This window comes from Mus musculus, chromosome X (assembly GCF_000001635.26).
Source record: "Mus musculus strain C57BL/6J chromosome X, GRCm38.p6 C57BL/6J".
NCBI lineage: Eukaryota > Metazoa > Chordata > Mammalia > Rodentia > Muridae > Mus > Mus musculus.
In genome coordinates, this window is record NC_000086.7 from 13,337,686 (window position 1) to 13,348,252 (window position 10,567).

Below are 10,567 nucleotides of genomic sequence, written 5' to 3' on the forward strand. Positions count from 1 at the left end.
AAACCAAGCTGCCCACTGAGCAAGCCTATGACACTCTTGTCCTGCAAGAACCAGCTGGTGTGCTCTCCTCCTGCCCCCTTTCCCTTTGGCCCTGGGTCAGAGCCAGCCTGTAGGCCCCCACTCAGCTCTTCTGAGACATTAAGCAGTGACTGCGGTGTCCAAGAGCCTGACAAACTATTGTTCTTGGACTCTATGCAGGCCCAGGGACCCCAGAGCAAACTCCAGCAGTTTCCCAGGGACCTCAGACTGTACTCTCCTATCCCTGGAGAGGGGTCCTTTGGCTCCTCACATCCCGATAGCAATGTAGGGTGTGTGCAGACCAACTTCCCGTGTCTGCCTCCACAAGCAGCCCTAGCCCTATGGCAGGCCAGACATGGGACACCAATTTAGCCCACAGCCTATAATAGTAATTGACTTTGACAGATTGCTATTTCACAATACCCTTGCATGAGCAAGATATGGAAAGGTTTGCTTTCTCAGTACCTACTCTGAACAACAGTGGTTCAATGAAAAGATACCATTGGAAAGTACTTCCATAGGAAATATTAAATAGTCCAACTTTATGTCAATATTGTGTGCAACAACCATTAGAAATAATTTGTAGGCAATTTCCTCAATCTATCTTTATCATTATATGGGTGACATTTTGTTGGCTGATTTTGATTAATCAGCTTTAGAGAAAATGTTTAAGGAAACACAAAGAATTCTGCCATGCTGGGGGTGACAGATTGTTTCAAGAAAAATAAAAATAGGAGATTCAGCTGGGAAGTGGTGGTACACCCCTTTAAGCCCAGCTTGGGAGGCAGAGGCAGGTGGATTTCTGAGTTTGAGGCCAGCCTGGTCTACAGAGTTCCAGGACATCCAGGCCTATCCAGAGAAACCCTGTCTTGAACACCCCCCCCCCAAAAAAAAACAAATAGGAGATTCACTTAATTATTTGGGTTATAAAATCTGTTAACAAAATATTTAAACATGAAAGGTACAGATCTGTAGGAACCAATTGTAAGTCCTTTTTGTTGTTGTTGTTGTTATTTTCTTTATTTACATTTCAAATGTTGTCCCCTTTCCTGATTTCCCCTCTGCAAACCCCCATCGCATCCCCTCCTTTGCCTCTATAAGGGTGCTCCTCTACCCAAGCCCCATTCCCACCTCACCACTCCAGCATCCCCTTACGCTGGGGTATCAAGTCTCCACAGGACCAAGGGCCTCACTTCTCACTGATGCCAGATAAGGCAGTCCTCTGCTACATATCTAGCTGGAGCCATGGGTCCTTCCATGTGTACTCTTTGGTTGGTAGTTTATTTGGTTGTTATTTTATTTATTTCCTGGGAGCTCTGGGGTGTCTGGTTAGTAGATATTGTTGTTCTTCCTATAGAGTTGCAATCCCCTTCAGCTCCTTTAGTCCTTCCCCTAACTGTTCCATTGGGGTCTCCAGGCTCAGTCCAATGGTTGGCCAGGGCACAGCCATACCAGCCTCCTGTCAGCAAGTACTGCTGGGCATTAGCAATAGTGTCGGGGTTTGGTATCTGCGGGTGGGATGGACCCCCAGGTAGGGTGGTCTCTAGGTGGCCTTTCCTTCAGTCTCTGCCCCATTTTTTGTCTTTGCATTTCCTTTAGATAGAAACATTCTGGGTTAAAAATTTTGAGATGGTTGGGTGGCCCCATCCCTCAACTGGGGGCCATGCCTATCCATTGGATATGGTCTCTACAGGTTCTATCTCCCCTTTGTTGGGTATTTTAGCTAATGCCATCCCTGTTGGGTCCTGAGAACCTCTTGCTTCCCTGGCATCTGGGACTTTCTAGTGGCTATCCCTATTTCTTCATCTCCTACTGCTACATATTCCTGACCCTTTTTACCTCTCTCCTGTCTCTTCCCATACCTGATCAGGAATTCAAGGCCCATACCTAAACATAGTAAAAGCAATATACAGCAAACCAGTAACCAACATTGACCCGTCCAGCAGGTCCAGTTATTCGAGGGTCTCAAGGGGACCTGCTCCTAAGAACCAAATGCGGGGGGGGGGGGGGGGGGAGAGACAGACACCAAGTTCGAGGAATGACACGGAAGTAGTCTGAGTAGCATCAAGGTCTCTCTGTATTCAGCAAGGCTCAAGGCTTAAATGCACAAGCAAAAGGGGAAGTACTTCTCAGCAGGAGGAATTGGGCAGCAGAAATGCACAAGCAAAGGAGGAAGTACTTCTCAGCAGGAGGGATGGGGCAGCGGGAAATTTTTCTTTTGGCGACTACACAGGGAAGCAGGAACTTGGTGGTATCAGGGTACATCTTGTAGTCAGGACATCCGGCGCTGACTTAGGGCTGGAACATTCTGTGGTTGTTCTCAGAGCGGTGCGTCAGTGGCCCGCTTTTGACCCCCTTTTCTTCTCAGGGGGAAAGGCCCAATTCAGAGATCAGGACAATAGTGTTGTCTTAATAGCTCCCAACACAACATCAAACTAAATGGAGAGAAACTTGAAGTAATCTCACAAAATCAAAGACTTGACAAGACTGCCCACTCTTTCCCTACCTATTCAACATAGTACTCTAAGTCCTAGCCAGAGCAATTAGACAACAAAAAGAGTTCAAAGGGATACAAATCAGAAAGGAAGAAGTCAAACTATCACTATTTGCAGAAGATATGATAATATACTTAAGTTACCCCAAAAATTCCACCAGAGAACTCCTAAACCTGATAAACAACTTCAGCAAAGTGGCTGGATATAAAATTAACTCAAACAAATCAGTAGCCTTTCTCTACTCAAAGGATAAACAGGCTGAGAAAGAAATTAGAGAAACAACACCCTTCACAATAGTCACAAACAATATAATATACCTTGGTGTGACTCTAACCAAACAAGTGAAAGATCTGTATGACAAGAACTTCAAGTCTCTGAAGAAAGAAATTAAAGAAGATCTCAGAAGATGGAAAGATCTCCCATGCTCATGGATTGGCAGGATTAATATAGTAAAAATGGCCATCTTGTCAAAAGCAATCAACAGATTCAATGCAATCTCCATCAAAATTCCAACTCAATTCTTTACAGAGATAGAAAGAACAATTCTCAAATTTATCTGGAATAACAAAAATCCCAAGATAGCGAAAACTATTTTCAACAATAAGAGAACTTTTGGGAGAACCAATTGTAAACTCTTAATGCTTTTTAAAAATTAATGTGAAAATGCTCACTTCCATTTGTGGTAACTATCCAGTCTCCATTATTCACTTATTCTTTCAGGTCCCCCCCCTTTCCATATAGAATCTTACCTTGCCCTATGTTGGACTCAAATTTGTAATCTTTCTGCCTTAGCCTCCCAATGTGGTATTAGAGATGTAGAATTATGTTTATACTACGCAGTTATTTATTCAATTATTTGTGAGTGTGTGTGTGAATGTGTGTGTGAATGTATATGTGTGTACATGTATATGTATATGCATGGTTGAATGTATGTGTTGAGGGCATCTTCAGGTAATGTTCCACAGGAGTAGTCCACTTGGATTTTGGGAATAGGGCTTTTCACTATGACCTGAAGCTCACTGCTGAGGCTAGTTTGGCTGGCTAGTAAGCCCCAGGAATTCTCCTGTTTCTACCTGCCCAGCACCAGGATTAAAAGCCTTGCTAATTCTGTGAACACCAGAAAAATTGAATTTTATATTATGATTTATAACAGTAGCAAAATTACAGTTATGGAGTAGCTACAAAATAATGTTATGGCTGGGGTCACCACAACATGAGGAACTGTATAAAGAGTTGTAGCATTAGGAAGGTTGAGAACCATTGACATAGACCATGCTAACTCAAACTCATTGAGATCCATTGGCCTCTGTCTCCCAAGTGCTGGAATTAAAGCTGTGCATCCTTATGTCCAGCTTTATTCTTTTAAAAATATCAACATCAGTATGAGTGCATTGTTATTTATTTCATTCTATGGATTATGATCTTTTTTTTTTTTTTTTTTTTTTTTTTGTTCTGAGACAGGGTTTCTTTGGGTAGCTCTGACTATCCTGAAACTTACTCTATAGACCAAGCTAGCCTTTAACATAGAGCTTTTTTTTTTTTTTTTTTTTTTTTTTTTGCCTTGGCCTCCTGAGTGCTGGGATTAAAGGGATGTACCACCACTGCCCACTTTAATATATTTTTTTTAAATTTAGTTGTTCACATTATTTTAATTTGGTGACTGAGAGTTCTTTCATGTTGGCTCCAGTGTTCTTTCAGTATGCGCCTTCCTTTTTTTGTTTTTTGTTTTTCGAGACAGGGTTTTTCTGTGTATCCCTGCCTGTTCTGCAACCCACTCTGTAGACCATGCTGGCCTCAAACTCAGAAATTCACTTGCCTCTGCCTCCCACGTGCTGGGATTAAAGGTGTGCACCACCACCACCCCCGCCCATTTTTTGCTAACTTCATTTTTTAATGCAAAAACTGTGAAGACTTTTTCTCTTTTTTTATTAGATATTCCCCTTATTTACATTTCAAATGCTATCCCAAAAGTTCCCTATACCCTCCCCACCACCCTGCTCCCCTACCCACCCACTCCCACTTGTTGGCCCTGGCATTCCCCTGTACTGGGACATATAAAGTTTGCAATACCAAGGAGCCTCTCTTCCCAGTGATGGCTGACTAGGCCATCTTCTGCTACATCTGCAGCTAGAGACACAAGCTCTGGGGTACAGCTTAGTTCATGTTGTTGTTCCACCTATAGGGTTGCAGACCCCTTCAGCTCCTTGAATACTTTCTCTAGCTCCTCCATTGGGGGCCCTGTGTTCCATCCTATAGATGACTGTGAGCATCCACTTCTGTATTTGCCAGGCACTGGCATAGCCTCACATGAGACAGCTATATCAGGGTCCTTTGAGCAAAATCTTGCTGGCATATGCAATAGTGTCTGGGTTTGGTGGCTGATTATGGGATGGATCCCTGGGTGGGGTAGTCTCTGGATGGTCCATCCTTTCGTCTTAGCTCCAAACTTTGTCTCTGTAACTCCTTCCATGGGTATTTTGTTCCCTATTCTAAGGAGGAATGAAGTATCCACATGTTGATCTTCTTTCTTCTTAATTTTCTTGTGTTTTACAAATTGTATCTTGGGTAATCTAAGTTTCTGGGCTAATATTCACTTATCAGTGAGTGCATATCATGTGTGTTCTTTTGTGATTGGGTTACCTCACTAAGTATGATATCCTCCAGATCCATCCATTTGCCCAAGAATTTCATAAATTCATTGTTTTTAATAGCTGAGTAGTACTCCATTGTGTAAATGTATCACATTTTCTGTATCCATTCCTCTGTTGAGGGACATCAGGCTTCTTTCCAGCTTCTGGATATTATAAATAAGGCTGCTATGAACATAGTGGAGCATGTGTCCTTCTTACCGGTTGGGACATCTTCTGGATATATGCCCAAGAGAGAGGTATTGCTGGATCTTCCGGTAATACTATGTCCAATTTTCTGAGGAATGGCCAGACTGACTTCCAGAGTGGTTGTACAAGCTTGCAATCCCACCAGCAATGGAAGAGTGTTCCTCTTTCTCCACATCCACGCCAGCATCTGCTGTCACCTGAGTTTTTGATCTTAGCCATTCTGACTGGTGTGAGGTGGAATCTCAGGGTTGTTTTGATTTGCATTTCCCTGATGATTAAGGATGCTGAACAATTTTTCACGTGCTTCTCAGCTATTCAGTATTCCTCAGTTGAGAATTCTTTGTTTAGCTCTGTACCCCATTTTTAAAAGGGGTTATTTAAATTTTTGGAGTCCAGCTTTTTGAGCTCTTGTATATTTGGATATTAGTCCCCTATCAGATTTAGGATTGGTAAAAATCCTTTCCCAATCTGTTGGTGGCCTTTTTGTCTTAGTGACAGTGTATTTGGCCTTACAGAAGCTTTGCAATTTTATGAGGTCCATTTGACAATTCTTGATCTTACAGCACAAGCCATTGCTGTTCTGTGAGCTAGGGGTGGGGTTTTCCAACAGATGGGGTACCTGGGTGGCAAAGGCTATTCTGCTGGGAAGGAAGGAGCATAGTTAGGCCTGAGCTTCAGGAAGGTTTGTGATGTTACACTTTTTGAGGTCAATTTTTGAGGCTCCCAATGGAGGCCGGAGGCCTGGATGGCTCCTAAGCAAGCCCAGAGCAAATTCACAACATACCTTGAACTTTACTGGAGTTTTCCCTCTGGTTCAAATTCTTTCCTCAAACAAGCTCCATCTTCAGGGAATGGACTGGGGGTGGGGGGTGACGTGTGGCTGGACCCAGTGAATCCACAGAGGTTATAACAATCCTGATCTGCATAAAGATATTCTAAAAAGCAGAGTCAGAGTTAAAGGTGGTAGCTCAAGCCTTTAATCTTAGCAGCTGGGAGGCAGAGGTGGGAGTTCTGTGAGTTTGAGGTCAGCCTGGTCTACAAAGAGAGTTACAGGCCAGCCAGGTCTATACAGTGAACCCCTGCCTCAAAAGAAACAACACCTGCTTTCTTCCCTTTGCCAATTAGACTGTTGAGACAATGGAGCCCAAGACATGGAAACTTCCCCAGGAGTCTCATGCTGGGTGAAGGAAAAAGCTGGGACTTTGGTGCCAGGTAGAGTGGCAGCTTGTCTTCTGGAGATGCTGGAGTGTGCGCCTGCACACACACACACACACACACACACACACACACACACACTCAGGTGGGCGACTCTAATTAAATGCAGTGGCCTGAAACAAACAAACAAAAGTCATGAAAATAGGAGGCGGAGTTCTGGAAAAGAAATGGGTTTAGTGGAGGAAGTGGGAGGTGTGTTTGTGTGAGATATCAAAGTGCATCATATATGTATATGGAATTGGGAATAAAAGACTCTAACCCTCAAGTTAGGACCCTGAAAATGGGCTTGGGAGTTGTTACTGGATCACTGTTCTTAGCAATGTGGTCCCACTAACTAAATCCTTTTGTGTGTTTCACTACTACTTGTTGGTTAAGTTGGCTTATAGAGGACAGGTGCTGAACCTGGCTAGCTCAGGGCTGTAAAGAGCTCAGGCTCTCTCTCAATCTAAAAGTAACGAGAAGCTGAAGTCTTTTTTCACAGTTCCTCAGAACACAGGCAATTTTAGCCCCCCTCAGGAAGTTCTTTGGTTTCTTCCTGCTGAGAACAAAGCTCCCCTCTCCCCACTGGCTCTGGAATTTCTTTGTTCTGGGAAGCCGAGGGGCTGGCTGGAGCTTTCCTGGAGCAGAGCCCCTCCAGCCACTCTCACTGGCTTCTGAGAGAGGGAAGTGGAGAAGCCCGGTGATTCATCTGGCTCTGGGGAAAGCAAAGGGCAGAGGTGAACCTTATTTATTCACAACTGAGAGAGCTGCCCGAGAGACACTCAAGAAAAAGACAGAAAGGCCGAGCAAAATTTAGCAAGGATTTGGGTGGAAGCCCATGAGGAAGCCATTAAGCCATTAGCTTAAAAAAAAAAAAAAAAAGCTTCAATTCCAGAACCACAGATGAAGAAACACCATCTGCCCACCTACCACAATTCCAGGAAGCTAGGGAGGGAGGCCTTTGACCCAGGAGCCTGTAGTGGCTGTCCGGCGGGAACAGTGAATCTGCTGTTCTTCACAGAAAAAAACCAAATGCATACTCCGGTGCGTGAAGTTAGTGCTCACCCTTCTGCTGTTTGTCTGACAAGGAGGCAGGCACACTAGGCAGCTTTACTCAATCTGGTGATGAGCCCAGGGACAAAGAAAAGACCACAGTGGCATTCTGATTTATTCCCAAAGGAACGGGGTTGGGGGGTGGGGGGCAGGGCACAGAAATAAACTGCAGTTTTACAGGTCAAAGACAGTGGAGCTCAAAACAGTGAAGTTTCATTCTGTTTAAAACCAAAATCCAAAAAACTCGGGGCCAGCTGAATCTAGCCGGTAAAAGTGCTCTCCAGATGCTAAGCTTAGGGAACTGAGTTCCATCTTAGGACCCGTCCACATGGTGGAGGGAAAGAACCATCTCCCTGCCATTTATTTTTTGACCTCCACAGGCATGAACACGCGCGCACGTATACGCGTGCGCAGGACACCGAATCAATGAATAAATACAATAAAAATTAAAATAGAACACACTGAAAACGAAAATTGGGGTGTAGCTTAGTAGTGGAGAGCTTGACATCATACCCACCAAAAATATTCGGATGTGGGGCTCAAAGTGATACAGAGACAGGCTGCTGCGAGTAAGGGATGTATTTATTAGAAGAGTTATTAACGCCACGGACAGAAAACAGGAACGGCAAGGATTTGGAGGAGAAGAATCAGGGGCCTATGTGGCAGAAGTGGACCTGTGTGCCTCTTAGGTGGAGAGGCAGGCCAGGCTCTCATTCCCAGGGAGAAGGCAGTGAGGGGGCGGGCGCGCGGGGGGGGGGGCGTAACAGCATGTATAGCCACCAACCGGGCCTTTGATGTAAGCTCACTTGCCCAGGTTAGAAACGCTGGCACCTGGAAGTCTGTGAGCTAGAGGTTTGCAGACACTATCTCAGTGGAGTGCTTGTCTGTGATTGCATGGGGGAGGGCTGCTGCAGGCAATGTGAGCAGCTGCTCAATTCCACTATTCCGTTCTTACACCCAAGACCCTCGGTCCAGTCCCCATCACATCACCGCTATAAAACAAATCCCTCGTCGCAGAAGTGTCTGTAGCATTTTATCTAGGTTCCGCCCGACAGTTACCCGACAATAGCCAGGTGTGCCAGACTCACTATAAAAGGGGATGCTTGTCCCCCTTCTCTCTCTCTCCCTCCCTCTCTCTCACCCCCTCCCTCTCGCCTTCTTGCTCTTACTCCATACCCCCGTCCACGTGCTCATGGCCGACCTCTACTCTACTCCTCTACTCTCTCTGCCCTTCTCTGTCTCTACTACCCTCTCAACTCGCCTCCCCATGCCCTGAATATACTCTATTCTATACTATACTGTCGTTAGTGTGGCTGGTCCCTTAGGGGGAAGGGATGCCTCAGCATGGGCCCGCAGAGGCACCCCCTCCCCCCATACCTGACTGCACATTCACCAGACATATTCCTTTTCTCTTTATTTGTATAAAACACAACAAGGAGAATTACTGATAGTTATCACTGCAGCAGGATGAGACCTTGTCTTGAACAAGACAATGTTACACAAAACAAAACAAAGAAGTAAGACCAACGGAACAAAGAGATGCCCCTCCCCCCCAACTCTGGCTACCGGTGCCTGTGCTTGTTTAACAACTTCCAATCACACCGAAGGCTTAATGTTAGTTTGCAACCAGGATGCCGGGCTTCAACCTAAATTCTAACTCTCAACACAAATCCCCGAGGCATAGTAAAGTAATCACCCTTAATAGAAAGCTACTGGGGGAGAGAGGAGGAGGGGAGAAGGCAATGGGAGAAGGAAAGAGAGATAGGGAGGGGGGAGGGGAAGAGATGGGAGGGGGAACGAGAGAGAGCAAGCGCGCAAGAGCGCCAAGCAGTGACTGCGCAGAGCCACGCCCCAATCTGAATGGTTCCCAGCTCAGATAAGAAACCCCCACAGCTGAAGTCCCATACAGCCCCCTTGGAGAAACGGCCACTTCCTGTTTACTTTACTGCCTTCCAGCTGGGGGCGGGGGGAGCAGTGATGGAAGCCATTGCTTGTAGCTGTAGGGAAGAATCAAAACTGCTGGATCAGGGCTGCAATTGCAGCATTGCATCTCATTACTCTGCCCGCCCCCGGATAAGGCAGAGCTAATACCATAATAATACCAAGGAGGTGCGGGGCCTCGCGGCAGGTGCTGTCATCTAGCTTTGAGTAACCACGCAGTATCCTTCCGGGGGCAGAGATGGGGAACAGATGCCAGCCTTAGTTCGCCCCCACCTCTCAACTCCCCGCCGCATCAGGGCAGTGCTGCGGAGGCTCCATGATGCAATCGCAGCCATAGATTCGCAGCTCAAAGACTGAGTCAGGATTGGGCTTGGTTTTGGGCCCTCCCCCTCCCCTAGCTACTTCCTCCGAAGTATATCTCTCATCACTTGGGCTTTTAGGTTTTAGCACTGGACTGTCTGGTGCGGAGTAGTTAATCCCTTTGCATTGCTAATGCCTCTAAACACACCATTCTTTCCATCCCCACCCTGGGGCTCTTGGGAGAAAAAAACGATCCAATCCGAGGCCACGCAGCACTTCTGAGCAGTCTCAGTCGTTGAATGATCAGGCTAATAGAGCTTCTGACCTCAGCATAGGGATGCCTAAACTTAGTTGTGGCTCATGGGAAAAAACCATTTGCCAAGGACCCGACTCTGATCGATGGAGAGAGTGTCAATGGCTGTAGGTGCTTTGCAATGCAGTTTGGAGATTCTTTTAAGAAGTCAAGCACGAGGGGTTGTGTTGGCACAAGCCCCATTAATCCCAGCACTCCGGAAGCAGAGGCAGGCGGATCTCTGAGTGTGAAGTCAGCCTGGTCAAAAGAGAGATTTCCAGGACATACAGGGCTGTTTCACAGAGAAATCTTGTCGAAAGAAAGAAAGAAAGAAAGAAAGAAAGAAAGAAAGAAAGAAAGAAAGAAAGAAAGAAAGGAGGAAGGAAGGAAAGAAGGGAAGGAAGAAAGAAAGAAAGAGTCAAGCATGGCCACCAGTC

At 45.7% G+C, this 10,567-nt stretch overlaps 1 long non-coding RNA gene across 5 annotated transcripts; it reads right to left on the reverse strand.

Annotated features, from left to right (window-relative positions):
- Window positions 1-5,860: 5,860 nt before the first annotated feature.
- Window positions 5,861-10,019, reverse strand: Gm34661. 5 transcript variants are annotated; one of them, XR_386903.3, is made up of 3 exons: window positions 9,700-10,019; window positions 6,135-6,285; window positions 5,861-5,988 (listed from the first exon to the last, which is right to left on the reverse strand). It is a non-coding gene; the product is annotated as a predicted gene, 34661 (long non-coding RNA). The 5 variants fall into 5 exon arrangements; XR_001782871.2 differs by having other exon boundaries at window positions 9,689-10,019; XR_003953048.1 differs by lacking the exon at window positions 9,700-10,019 and adding an exon at window positions 7,610-8,853.
- Between the last annotated feature and the right edge of the window lie 548 nt (window positions 10,020-10,567).